The sequence below is a fragment of the Monodelphis domestica genome, chromosome 1, assembly GCF_027887165.1.
Source record: "Monodelphis domestica isolate mMonDom1 chromosome 1, mMonDom1.pri, whole genome shotgun sequence".
NCBI classification, from domain to species: domain Eukaryota; kingdom Metazoa; phylum Chordata; class Mammalia; order Didelphimorphia; family Didelphidae; genus Monodelphis; species Monodelphis domestica.
In genome coordinates this window covers 260,629,264-260,644,693 of record NC_077227.1, presented here as the reverse complement: position 1 = coordinate 260,644,693, position 15,430 = coordinate 260,629,264, and the positions used below count along the sequence as shown (strand labels likewise).

Sequence of the window (15,430 nt, the reverse complement as noted above, 5' to 3'; positions counted from 1 at the left end):
CCAATACACAGTAGTGATTCCAAGACAGAAGGTAAGGGTTTTAACAAAAAAAAAAAAAAGAATCCATTTGAGATGAATGTGAAAGCCAAATTGTCAGAAAGCCTCTCATTTTATACATGAATCAGTTGTGTTCCAAAGAAATTATCTGACTACTTGTAGGAATGTCACCACACTAGCTGAGTGGTAAACCACAATATAGAATTATGCTATATCATAAAGCTTGCAGTATCATTGATTAGTTTCTTTATGATGATCAGAGAATAACCAAAACCAGTAATTTAAAGAAATCTGATAAATATTTCTAATAACTTTACTAAATATATATGCAGTTAGAATACAAAACAAGAAGTTTATTTTAATAACAAAAATTTAACTTGAAAAGAATTTGCTTACGGAAGTTGACATACAGTGATTATAAAATTCAACCCTTTATAAATTGCTAGAATCAGAAGTAAAAACAATTAATATTGTGAGGGTTTTTTTTTAAAGATAGTCAATTTCTAGCCCTCATTCCAGCCCCGATTCTATGATATATACTATGCTAGGATAAATGCACATAATTTTTAATCTGGTAGAGCAATGGAAATGTCAACCAATTACTGTGGTATTTGTTATTTGTTCAGTTTAAAGCCATCATTTTTTAAGTACTAAGTTTAGTAAATATATTTCAGTTGAGTAAGGCTAAAATTGACTAAGAATGAACTAGGAGTTGTTCTTTATTGAATTTGCCATAGAAGATTTTTAGCTGTAGCTAAATTTTGGCACAGTATTTGTCAGGATGACTAGGTAATAAGATAAAGTGTAATACTTTGCATGAAGAATTTTTAGTTGCAGATTATTCAGAGGGATACTTGATTCTTGGGCACTTGGCTTTGTAACTAACATTTCACCAGGTAAATTCACAGTTGCAAGCAAGAAAGAGCCAACTGCAAAGAAAGAAATTTAAATCTGTTCCCAAACCTCTGGTATCTATTTCTTTAACCTGAAAGATAATGCCAAAATTGGAAATTTTCTTTGTATCCAACATCAGAAATGACATATACCTTCTTGTTCATCTTAACAAGATGGTGCCATTTGTACACTACTCACTGAGGATTCTAAAAGCATTCGCTGTTTTGTGGTCTCTAATCTGCTTCCCAAATTTACAGGTTCGTGGTTAAAATCAAGATAATGCTATTCTGCTGATTTTTAAGTGCTCCTATGTCAATGTTCTCCAGAGTAGGGTGAACATAAGATTGGAGTGCAGAAAGAAAATATTTAAATATTCATATTTTATCTGATAAAATGGTGGAAATAAATTAAGCTTTTATTAATACAGAGAATAATGACACTGGGACTCAACCCAGGGGTGTGTGTGTGTGTGTGTGTGTGTGTGTGTGTGTGTATGTGTGTTGATGTACAATATCCTGCCTGTCTTGATGAAGAAAAAAAATTGTCACAGTACTACAGGATTAAGACTGATTCCCTCGATTGTCCATTAGCTTCCAGTATATTGTGAGTAATTGCTGTTTGTGAGCCTGGTTCAGTGGATTTATAGACTGCTTTATTTAGGCTCAACTAAACTACCAAACGAAATGTGCAGCTTGCTTAAAAAGATTCCTGTAGTGAAACCATCAAATGGCTGTGATGCTAACATTGAGAATGCAGGTGAACAAAAAGAAAATGAATGAGCTGACACTTTTTCTGTTCTTTATTTGAGTTCATTGTCCATCCATCAGGAGTTAAAATCAGTGATGGTATAATCAGATCTATCAAGGATTTGACAAAAATATTTGATATGGCCAAGAACAATACTAGAAATATAGATTAACTATCTTTAACACTGAACTGCAGCCCAAGCATATATTTTGCATTCAGATATTAGCTAATGCTAGTATAAAGTCATCATAATTAGCAAGATATATGTGTATATCTATAATTTTATCTATAATATACATTTATAATATAAATCTATAATTTACATATCTGTATATTTGTATATCTATAATCTATTAACTTTTTCAGCAGTTTTAAGCCAACCCATATTCAGTTTATTATACATTAAAATTTGGTTTAACTAAATGATAAATGTTTAGAGAATCCTCTTTTAAGGTTTCTAAATAACAAAAAACTACATATCATTTGGGAAACACTTGTCCTTCCTGCCATGTTTTTTTTTTTAAATAAATAGTTTGAAATAATAGATGGAAGACAATATGGCTGAGCGGGGGGACGGGAAAAAAACATTGCTTGCAAAAGTATTTGAGAGATTTCACAGTATCAGAGGTTTGCTTTAAAGTTGGATGAGAATCCAGGTGCTCCTAACATGTCTTAGGCATTTGTTAGATCTCAGTTTCAATACTAGAATATACCAAGAACTAATTGTATTGTGAACAGCTAAAGGAAAATTGTACCAAGAAAATATATTTTCTTCAGTAGTAAATTACTTCTTTATTAAAAATAGTGATTGAATGGGGATAAACTAGATGCATTCCCAATAAGATCAGGAATGAAACAAGGATGCCCATTATCACCTCTATTATTTGACATTGTACTAGAAACACTAGCAGTAGCAATTAGAGAAGAAAAACAAATTGAAGGCATCAAAATAGGCAAGGAGGAGACCAAGTTATCGCTCTTTGTGGATGACATCATGGTCTACTTAAAGAATCCTAGAGATTCAACCAAAAAGCTAATTGAAATAATCAACAACTTTAGCAAAGTTGCAGGATACAAAATAAACCCACATAAGTCATCAGCATTTCTATATATTTCCAACACAGCTCAGCAGCAAAAACTAGAAAGAGAAATCCCATTCAAAATCACCTTAGACAAAATAAAATACTTAGGAATCTATCTCCCGAGACAAACACAGGAGCTCTATGAACACAACTACAAAACACTCTCCACACAACGAAAACTAGACTTGAGCAATTGGAAAAACATTAACTGCTCATGGGTAGGATGAGCCAATATAATAAAAATGAACACCCTACCCAAACTTATTTATCTGTTTAGTGCCATACCCATTGAACTTCCAAAAAATTTCTTTACTGATTTAGAAAAAATAATAACAAAGTTCATTTGGAAGAACAAAGGATCAAGGATATCCAGGGAAACAATGAAAAAAAAATACAAAGGAAGGGGGCCTTGCAGTCCCAGATCTCAAACTATATTACAAAGCAGCAGTCATCAAAACAATTTGGTACTGGCTAAGAGACAGAAAGGAGGATCAGTGGAATAGACTTGGGGCAAGTGACCTCAGCAAGACAGTATATGATAAACTCAAAGATCCCAGCTTTTGTGACAAAAATCCACTATTCGATAAAAACTGCTGGGAAAATTGGAAGACAGTGTGGGAGAGACTAGGAATAGATCAACACCTCACACCCTACACCAAGATAAATTCAAAATGGGTGAGTGACTTAAACATAAAGAAGGAAACCATAAGCAAATTGGGTAAACACAGAATAGTATACATGTCAGACCTTTGGGAGGGGAAAGGCTTTAAAACCAAGCAAGATATAGAAAGAATCACAAAATGTAAAATAAATAATTTTGACTACATCAAACTAAAAAGCTTTTGTACAAACAAAACCAATATAACTAAAATCAGAAGGGAAACAACAAATTGGGAAAAAATCTTCATAGAAACCTCTGACAAAGGTTTAATTACTCATATTTATAATGAGCTAAATCAATTGTACAAAAAATCAAGCCATTCTCCAATTGATAAATGGGCAAGGGAAATGGATAGGCAGTTCTCAGATAAAGAAATCAAAACTATTAACAAGCACATGAAGAAGTGTTCTACATCTCTTATAATCAGAGAGATGCAAATCAAAACAACTCTGAGGTATCACCTCACACCTAGCAGATTGGCTAACATAACAGCAAAGGAAAGTAATGAATGCTGGAGGGGATGTGGCAAAGTAGGGACATTAATTCATTGCTGGTGGAGTTGTGAACTGATCCAACCATTCTGGAGGGCAATTTGGATCTATGCCCAAAGGGCGATAAAAGACTGTCTGTCTGCCCTTTGATCCAGCCATAGCACTGCTGGGTTTGTACCCCAAAGGGATAATAAGATAAAAAACTTGTACAAGAATATTCATAGCTGCACTCTTTGTGGTGGCCAAAAATTGGAAAATTAGGGGATGCATTTCAGTTGGGGAATGGCTGAACAAATTGTGGTATATGTTGGTGATGGAATACTATGGTGCTAAAAGGAATAATAAAGTGGAGGAATTCCACAGAGTCTGGAACAACCTCCAGGAAGTGATGCAGAGCGAGAGGAGCAGAACCAGGAGAACATTGTACACAGAGACTGATACACTGTGGTACAATTGAAGGTGATGGACTTCTCCATTAGGGACAATGCAATGTCCCTGAACAATCTGCAGGGATCTAAAAAACACTATCCATAAGCAGAGGATAAACTGTGAGAGTAAAAACACCGAAGAAAAGCAACTGCTTGACTACAGGGGTGTAGGGGATATGATTGAGGAGAGACTCTAATTAATACTCTAGAGCAAATACCAACAACACAGAAATGGTTTTGAGTCAAGAACACATGTGATACCCAGTGGAATCATGAGCCGGCTATGGGAGAGGTGGTGGGAGGGGAGAGGGGAGGAAAAGAAAATAATTTTTGTTTCCAATGAATAATATTTGGAAATGACCAAATAAAATAATGTTTAAAAAAAAAAAAGAAAAAATATGAGGGACATGCAAACTCAAACAATGCTGAGGCATCATCTCACACCCATCAAATTGGCTAAAATGGCAAGTATTGAAAGGAACATAGAAAAGTGGACACACATATACTGTTAGTGGAACTGTGAACTCATCTAACCATTTTGGAGAGTAATATAGAATTACACCTAGATTGCTAGAAATTATTTCCCAGGGTGATAAGGAAAAAGAACTCATATGTTCCAAAATATTTAAAGTAGCTCTTCTTGTGATGACAAAAAATTGGAAACTGAGAGGATGCCCATCAATTGGGGACTTGCTAAATAAAAGTACTGTGTGATTGTGACGCAATACTACTGCCCTGTGAGAAATGATTAGCATATTAATTTTTTAAAACTTCCAAAAGAACTATATGAGATAATTAAAAGTGAAGAGTTGAACCAATAGAACATTATATACAGCTACAGATTTAATATTTGAAAAATAACTTATGAATGATCACCTCCAAAGAATTAATTGAGAAGTGAAAATATGCTAGACAAAATCTACATTCATATAATAACTATTTTCCAGATGATGAAGGATGATAGGAACAAGAGAAAGAGACTGAAAAAATTGCTGATTGACTTGGGGGAATAAACGGGTATCAAAACAAACTGAACTTAGAACCAGACCATGAAATAACTTTATCCTAAATTATTCAACTTGATTTTTAAAGAAGTAGTGATACATTTAACCAGATATGCACATGTATATCATACCTGGATATACACATGTATCTGTGCAGGCCCGTATGTGTTTATGCATGTATGATATGTCTATGCACATATGTGTATGAACAAATCTTTGTGTTAAAATCTTAATTTTTACTGTTGGGGTACGCACTCAAAAATGTTCAGAGAATGTGTTCCTACTCAAAAGTCAAATTAAAAATAAAGCCTTGAAATGTTGGGTCTCAAAGACAGTAGAGACCTTTTCTCTGGTGAGGACTTCTTCATATTAGACCTCTTTAGCCTGAACCCTTCTAGGTATATGGGCTGGTTCCAAGTCATGATCATATTATCTTGAGCTGGAAGAAACTTTAGAGGCTGTGTAGCCCAGTTGCTTCATTTTACTGATGAGAAAACTGAGTCCCAGGGAAGTAGATTGACTTTGTCGAAGGTCACACAAGGATTCAGTAGCAGAGCTGGTATTTAAACTCACATCCTTTGATTCTAAGATAAGCATTTCATGTTCATCACTCTTTTCGTTGCATCACTAATTCTCTGTGTTAAAATGTATAACCATGGAAACTGTGTATTCTGCCTACCAAAAATTTACATTTAACTATAAATAGAATAGAATGGATATTTTTAGATATCTATTGGAAATTATAGTGGTTTTTAAGCAATTACCGAAATCATAGATAATTAATGATAATAGCAGCTATCATTCAATGCTATATGCTTTATACTTTACAAATATTATCTCATCCTTTCAACTCTGGGTACTACTATTATCCCTCTTTTACAGATAAGGAGCCAGAGAAAGTCAGAGATTTACCCTAGAGGACCTCACAGGCCCTCACATAACCCCCTTATGTTACATATAAGAACACTTAAAGCCCATGGTTAAGTGTTTTTTTCCAAGATTACTTAAGTCATAATTATCAAAAGTGAAAGCAGGTCTTCTAATTTCCAAAACCAACATACAGAACCTCATAGGAGGCTCAAAAAAATAGTATCTGGAATTAATTTAAAATTAGTTTTGTAGACAAGGTAAGGACTGCTATTTAGACAGCTTGCTTAAATAGCCTTTATTTTATCATATAAAAATTTTTTTCCCTCTAGACATGCAGTTTTATCATGAGGTGTTTCCTCACAAGGTGTTCCCTATCTTTGGAGGAAAATCACCTATTCTTCTCTAAAAAAAGTCTTGTAAGATTGCTTGGGAGCACTGACATATTTAGTCACGTGCCTAGAGTCACACAGTCACCACCTACCAGATCCACAATTTGAACCCAGGTATCCCTGACTAAGACTCTCTGCACTATGGCATCATTGAAATTTATACATTTAAGTCAATTCAGTATTGGGTCTCTACTATGTACAAGGCTTTGTGAAGGGGGGAAGTTTACAAAAGATGAAAACAACATTTCATGACTGGCAATCTAATAGGCCAAAGCACATATGTAAGTATAATATGGTATAAGGCACAATGGGATGGGCAAAGGAAAACTCTAAAAAGCAGGAGTTCTAGAAAAAGGGAGAATCTCTCAAATAGCAGGGATTAAGAATTCATAGAGGAAGTCATCTGAACATTACATTTTAGTGAAAGACAGAGCTCTGTAATGAAAAGAGTTGACTTGGTGTCAGGAAAACCTGAGTTCTAATCTTACCTCCTACTTAAATTAGCTACATGACTGTGGGCAAGCCATTTAACTTCATGAACCTCCTTCAGTTAATAGTAACCATAGAACCTATATTACAGAGTTGCTGAAATAATGTCATGCTTTGCAAACCTCCAAGCACTGTATAAATGCTGACTGCTATTCATTATTATGAATGAACATGTGCCCCACTAGTGTTGACAGTGTCAGGAAGTTTGAAAAAAGGTGCCTAGAGAAAAACTCCTAACCATATTTGTGGATGACTTCCCTCCCCTTCTTCCCAGAAGATTTCAAAAAGTACATGCATCTGAGTTGTAGCAGATTAGAAAATGTGGATGGATGGCGTCATGTCTCATTGGAGAAGAATGAAGTAACTACATAATAAGATCACATCCATTTTAGTATTATTTAATTTATCCTTATTTTTTAAAAAAAGGGAAGTAGAACATAGAGGTGACTATTTTCAAAATTTCCAACACAAGTTGAGGAAGTATCTTCTTCCATGGATATAAAAAGTCAAAACTCTTTCTCCTCAATGTAGAAAAAAAAGGTTTTACAAGAATTGAATCTCCAGGGAAAGAGAGCTTAGGACAGGAATGATAACAATGAAAAACATTTGAATTCTACACATGCCCAAACATGCAGTTCTTACAGAGTTCTTCAAGTGGGAAAGCTACCCTTAACTCATCCCAGAAAAGCCTGTTAAGCTGCTGAGTGACCCAGTTTTGGAGGTAGTTATATAGTCAAAAAAGAAATATGTCCTGGAAACTTATTGGAGTGGGGCAAGCAACACACTAAAGCCTCAAGGGAAATTTATTGAACCATGATCAAAAACATCATCTTTACCTTCATTTTCCTATGCAACAGATTCAGCTGCATGTGACTTTCTTTTCCTGAAGCCAGAATTAAGCATTTTATTATTGGACCTGCTTAGAACGAAAATTGGGGGTGAGGAACAACATTCTTTGGATCATTTCATCATTAAGCATTTATATACTAAGCCAGCCACTATGCTAGACACTGGAAACACAAAGACAAAAAGCCAGAAGCAGTACTTTTCCTCAAGGTGCTTAAAATATATTGAGGGAAATAAAAATAAGTCCTCATCTAGGTGTGGCATGTGATTTGAAAGTAGCTAAGAATTTTATGTATTAAAGGGGGTGGTGGAGGAGAATAACACACCACTCCTTTTCTGTCAATAAAAATATTTTCATAATTAATTATAATATTGCTAAGGATGGCTCAGATAAAGCAGCTTTGTAATGTCCCCCCGTCCCTATTTGTAGGTTGATATACTCATCATCATGCCTGCTCTATCATAAGTAATTTGGCAATTTTCCTCTAGACTGGTAATGATCTTTATTGCCCTGGACATGGATATCATTTTGGGCCCCCTGGTTTACATTCTCAAATCACTTTCATTTTCAAATTTATTAGGAATCAAATCAAATCAATCAGGAAAACTTAAAAAGCAGTGCTAGAGAAACTATTTGGAATACATCTCTTTAGTGAACATGTAATTCTTTTCCCATAGCTATTCATTTTAGTCCTTTATTTTGTTCCCTGGAAAATGGGAAACTACAACTATTCCTTTTAATAGACATCATTTTGTTTTGTGTTATGGTGGCAATATAGGTTTTTGTTTGTAATCTTTAGAGCTGAGAGACTATACATGTGGAATTTTATACATGTCAGATGAAATTAATCTGTTAGTATTTATTGCTGGATTTGCTTTTCTCTTTCAATTTTAATCTTTGTTACAAAGGCAAGATCACTGGTTGTGGTGGTTGCATCTATTAAAAAGAAATGTATTATAAATAAGACATCAGGTTTTTAAAAAAAAACAATGATTCTGAAAATATATTGATGACATTTTATAAATAGCTCAAGAATGAAGTTTCCCAAATCCAATTTTCATCAAATTCTAAATGAGTAAACTCCAAAGTCCCTCAAAGCATTCTTTCCAATCTTATCACTTTCAACTTCCCTATTCATATAGCAAATTTGATTGTAGGCAAACTTGACTACCTAACATTCCCTGGTCCTATTCACTATTTTCTCCATATTATCTCCTGTGATTTCCTTTAACTAGAACAGTGATGGACAGCCTTTTGAGCCTGGTTTGTCAAAATTCACCAAAAAACTGGTGTATCTGTCTCTTCAAGCAAAAAACATCCTTCTCAGCATGCAGCCCCATACTTCTCTGTATGAGGCCGCATGTAGCTGTGTGTCCTCGAAAATGGCTGTGTGTCAGTGCTGACACATGTGTCATAGGTTTGCCATCACGGACCTAGAATGTTCTCCCTCCACACACATTCCTGCTAAAATTTTGCTTATCTTGCACAGCATAATCATATGTGCCTGTAATCCTTACCACTGTGGGATTCAGAATATGGAATCATAGGATCTGAACTGAAATAGGGCTGAAGCTGATTGGATTTCCATACTGTATGCATTACTATAGCAATCCCCCTGGTGCTAAGAGCCATGGAGCCCCCTAAGGAGGAGCAAAGTTGTGTAAATTGGAAAAAATGGAACAGGTTAAAGTTGATAACACAGAAAGACAAAGATGGTCAAGCCAAGCTTAGTTTCTACTTCTGTGAAATCTTTCCATTAGAATCTTCATTGTTCTTTGTACCTCTCATAGGATACTGTCTTACAACCTATTTTATGGTTTCCCATACATATATATGGCATCCCAATTTGACATAAAATCCATCCTTCTTGGAAAGGAGTGCTTGTAACAGCTTGCCAATCGCTGTGAAAGAACAACCATTTGTCAGAATGTGATAAATTGCAGTTGTATAAGGGAATCCTTTCTTGTAGAAAGCTGACCTTGCCCCAGGATGATCAGTGTTAAAATGTCACCGTTCTGAATAGTTGGTGTCTGTGCCTCATGCTCTTAAAATATTCCAGAGTGGGTAGTGGGATGGGTAGAAGATGAGATTGTTTATCTAAGGAGTTTGTTTAAATCTCTCTCTGAGATAGGGCCAAAGCTTTGTTATCTAGATTTGTGTTGGAGAAGTGAGCTCTCTCTCTCTCTCTCTCTCTCTCTCTCTCTCTCTCTCTCTCTCTCTTTTTCTCTGACATGTTGTTTTAATTGCTAAATGTTAGTAAGATGCTATGCTTAACTGAGGGCTAGGGGTAGCTAATCCATCAGTCTTATTGCTATTCAAGGTTGTTTAGCTTGTTTGTTATTGTCATTTCTGGACTTGCATTGAGCAATGCAAGCTTCTAGATATGTTAACATCTAATAAACAATGTTGACAAATTGGAGAACGAGGTAGCACATACAGAGTAATTGAATCTAAAATGTTGCAACTCATATGGGAAAAGAATCTGACATGAACCACATTGGGAATGATTGTTCTTTGTCCATATATTTTAATCAGTCAGTATGAAGTCAGTGTTTTCTGCAGGAAGTTTAGGGGCAATGGTCAGGGTTATGTGCGTGCAAGGGAAGTGTAAATAGGAGAAAAGAGATTCTTTTTTCACCTTTCTACCCCTGCTACCCTTCTATATATATGTAAAGAGTATGTCATCTAGCTGGTATTTTCCTTAGCATTTTTTCAACTATAGATAATACTTTGGGAAAATGAGGAACTGTTATTAACTTTCTTGGACCAACTTTTTCTAAATTTCTAGTCCTTTAACTTTTTGTTTTCTTTGCAAGAAAATACTTCAGGATTTTTTCTTATGCACTTCAATGAGACCAGTCTAAACATACTCCTGCAGACCAAGGAATCTGTTGGATTCAGAACTCTGATAACCATGATTTTTTTTTTATTGCTACATTCTTGGTATTACAAAAAAGTGCTAGGATTCATTTCTGCAGACAGAAGTTGGGAAGTCTTAGAGAACATTTGGTATAAGTTACTTTACAAATATTTAGCTATTTCTTGGCCAGATTTAGAAAAATATAAGGAGAGGAATTTCTGAAATTAATGCTAAAACACTTGAAAAATTCCTTTTAGAGGACCTCATATCTCTTTTTACATCACCTTCAATTCTGAATATATCCTTCTCTATTAAATTGGTTATCTCTTGTAACAAAAAAGAGAAAGATACACGAGCTAATCAGCATATCAACCATATCTGACATATTCAGTCTTTCACAGTCTCTTATATCTACTTTAAAAGGAGGTACATTTTCTCATCTCTTCCCTGGAACCTATATGGCCATTATGATTACAAAGTCTTCCATTTTATTGTTGTTCTTTCCATTTTCAGGGTTGTAATCATATTATGATTTGGGAGGTTTGGATCCAACCTACTTCACTCTGATGCATCCCTGTGTTTTCTGGATATATTCCCTTCTACTTTTGTCTGGAAATAAAATTCATACACCTTCCTCTTGTGACAAAGAAAACCATTTAAACAAAAATACCTTTAGTGACCTCATCTGCCAATGTGCATTGCATTCTGCCCAAATAGACCCTCCCCCCTCCATTTCTGCCTAGAGGAAGAAGGTATGCTTCTTTATCTATATTGTGGAGCCATTACTGATCTGTTAGTTAGCATTTAATGATCTTTTCATTTACATTGTGAACATTGTTCTTTATGTTCTGTTCATTTCATCAGTTCTCTTTCCCCCACAACACACTTTCATCTTGATTATTCCCATAGCTTTGGAGTAGACAGAATTTTCTGTGGGAAGATGATGAGAGAGAGAGAGACAGAGACACACACACACACACACACACACACACACAGAGAGAGAGAGAGAGAGAGAGAGAGAGAGAGAGAGAGAGAGAGAGAGAGAGAGAGAGAGAGAGAGAAGTTTTCCCACTACAGTTTTCTGAGATTTTTAATGCAAGTATTATTCACATTTTTTTAGAGGAGAAGCCTGAGAATTAGGGCAATTAGAACTTATACATGTTCACATAGCTATAATTTCCTCTCTGACACCTAGGACAACCAGATGATACAGTAGATAGAGCACAGCCTGAGCCAGGCACAACTGAAATTACCTCTCAGACTCCAGTTCACTACAATTCTGCTATACCATATTATATAAAACAAACTTGTCTCTTCCTGCAAAGAAAAGCCTTCATTATAACAAACTGATAGTCTTTGTATCAGAAGCCTTCTTGATAATCCAGCATAAGAATAAATATTTAGATAATTAGAGTGTCAATCAGGCTGGGACTTCAGAGTGATGAAATGAGACTCTCTTGTCTTATGTCTACATCAAGTCATGTCAACAATCATGAATAACAATGTGCCAAGTTTCAACCTCATTTCTTTTTTGTTTTTGATGTGGGTATGGGAAGATGCATAATGTACGTGTGCTGAGTCCATTTTGAATTTTGATATAATCTGTTTAGGCATGTAACAAACCCTGACATGCCAATTCCTAAGGTGGCTCCAAGAAATGATAAGGGAGTGTGCTGTGGCTATCAGACAATTAACAGTGAAAAACAGCTACATGCCATCTTTGGTAGAAGTACTTCAGATGCTAACATGTGATATTTACCTCTAACTCCTTGAACTAAATGCCTGCATTTTTCCAGCTCTAAAATTTTGTTGTGCTCACAGTTTCAAAATCAGAGCATTTTTTTAAAAATCATTCAGAAATAGGAGTTAATATTGAAACTTGCTACATACTGCAGATCAGTAAAATTGTTATGATAATATTCTGTTAGTTGCTATTTATGTATTCTTTGTACCACAGAAAACAAAGCCACAATTGAGTTTTATGAATGCAGAGAAGGAATGAAGGCCAATCATCTAAAAAATGCCCTTTTTCCTCCCTTTGGGATAACTCCAGTAACCAAATGGAATTTTCTGTTACACTTGCCAAATAAAATGAGCTATTGCCAAAAGCTAGCATTAGGCATTTTATCTTAATGTAGAAGGTTTGGGATACTGGGGATAGAGGGAGACTTTTTTTAACTTGAACGCATGGCAGGTGTAGCTTTTAGAACACTTAAGCAGTCTACATTTGCCCATGTTCTGCCTTCTCTATGCTTATAGAAAAAACCATGTGTCACTATATTAATTATCCAAAGATAGTGTACAATGTCTGAATTGTCTGCCTGGTTGTTTATAGTCAAACCACTGCCTGTAGTCCAATTATTTTATATGGATGAAATAAATGCAGGATTCTCACTTGCCACTAGAGAGCATTCAGTCTGCAAACATTCACCATTGCCCATCCTCCAGGCTGGGTCTTAGGGCTTCCTAGGATTGCATCGACCAGGTTATGATTTTGAGCTTTGCCATTGTTTGATCATTTTAGTGATATCTAACTCTTCATGACCCCATTTTAGATTTTCTTGCCAAAAGATACTGATCTTTTAACTTTTCCAGCTCATTTTACAGATGAGCAAATTGAAACAAATGAGGTTAAGTGACTTGCGTAAGGCCACCCAGATAGTAAGAGTCAGAAACCAGATTTGAATTTGGGAAGATGAGTGTTCTTGACTACAGGCCTGGCATTCTATCCACTGTACCACATTGTTGACCAATATTTCTAAACTAGGATAATAATATGAATTAATGGCCAAAAATTGTCAATATTTTAAAAAATCTATCCCTTTTTATTCACCCTTCATTTAAAATCTCTTTTCTCAGAATAGTGCAGTCAACATATAGTGGCCTTAAGATTTATTAACATCGCAGAAATGCAAATACATTTTGGTGCTCTTAAACTGGTATATTCCAATTCCAACTCTAAAATCTGCCCTTCACACTTTTCTTTTGGGTATGCTATGACAACAATCCCAGCATATTTACCCTCACTGATCTGTATGAAAAAACAAAGAATGGATTGTATTTCTGAAACTCTATCTTATGTTTGGGATTGAGCAAGAGAAAATAGAGAATGCATGGAGTAAATCCTCATCTCAGCAACTGAAAAATGTTACAGTTTAATGTAAGCAGCTTTAAAGGGATAACCTAAGTGGTATATGCCAATGAGCAACTGATAGTAACATTAGGATTAATAAGGAATGAGATCCAGGGTATCTCCTGCACTTACCCCTCTGTTTCCCATCTACTCTGCCTTCTCCTGACAAGTGCATCTCTTACTCTTTTTTCCATCCAGGCCGCAGTTAATGGCAAAAGATAGTTCTGTATTTACAACTGATGTTCTCTCATAAAACTGTTGTGATCTCTTGATCCTGTCTTTTCAAGAAAAATGCTTTTGTTCAGAGATCTAGTTCTCTTCAGGTTGTCTCTAGTGTTCTACCTTTCTATCCAGAGAAGGAATAAAGCCCTCTTATCTTTCCTCTGTGACTAATTCATAACAAGATGTTCTAGAGTTAGTTGAAGTTGGATTTCCCCTTTATGACTGTTCCTTACTTACACATACTATCCATTCTGTAAATATCTTCACTATTTCTAGCAATTGTTCATAATTCAGCTGTTTATTGTTTCCTACTTGCATCAATCCTGCCCAACTATACCACAAAGTTAGAGACTTTTCCCCTTTTTTGTGCTGAATAATAATGCTAAACTCTACCTTGCTTTCACAAATATTCTAAATATAAAATCTGGTAAGGTAAAAACAAGGTTTGGTGCATGATTAAGTATATGGGTTCAGTGAGAATGAGAAGCCAAGAATGACTCCAAGACTGCAGAGTGCTCTGTTACTGAGGGTATAGTGGTGCCTTCAACAGTAAGAGAGACATTTACAAGAAGCATGTTTGGTAATAAAGATAACTAATTCTGTTTTGGACATACTGCATTTGAGATACATAGGGGACATCTAGTCAAAATAGCTAATAAACATTTGATTACTGAAATTAGAGCTTAATAGAAACTAGGACTGAACACAGAGATCTGAGATTTGTCAGCTTAGAGATAATTGAATCCTTTGAGACTGACTAGATCACCAATTATGAAAGGTGTAAAGAGAAATTAGATTACTCATGGCCACCCAGCCAGGAAACATAAGATCACATTAATCCAGGTCTCCGACTCCAAGGCCAGAGCTCCTTCCACTGTCCTGCCTCTTTACCTTTTTGTTATCTTTCAGATTGTCTATCTTTTCCCTTTCTCCTCCAACAAATAATTTCCCCCCTTGACTTCTTTTATCCCTGTGGATGATTATGACTTCACACTACAGTTCCTAGGTCTGAATACCTATTTGGGGAATTAACCAGGGTATTTGCTGTCCTTGCACTTGGCTGACTCCAGAAATTTGATATAAGGTATCAAATACCTTTATATACAGAAAATGTCCTTTAAAACAGTTTATGATTTGAAGTCTCTGCTATGGAAAGGAGAGTAATAGCCTAGCAGAGTGGATAGAATGCTGGACATGTGGTTAAGAGGAATTGGATTCAGGTTATAACATTGATGCTTTCTAACTCATAACCACTTAGAGACAGTTACTTAGCCTCCCTTAGCCTCACTTCTACAACTATAAAATAAAGGGGTTGG

General features: G+C 35.5%; 1 protein-coding gene across 50 annotated transcripts in view; it reads left to right on the top strand.

Annotated features, from left to right (window-relative positions):
* SIPA1L1 (signal induced proliferation associated 1 like 1) overlaps positions 1 to 15,430 on the top strand; it is a 368,156-nt gene that overhangs the window by 301,907 nt on the left and 50,819 nt on the right. The gene's annotated exons all lie outside the window — the stretch shown is intronic.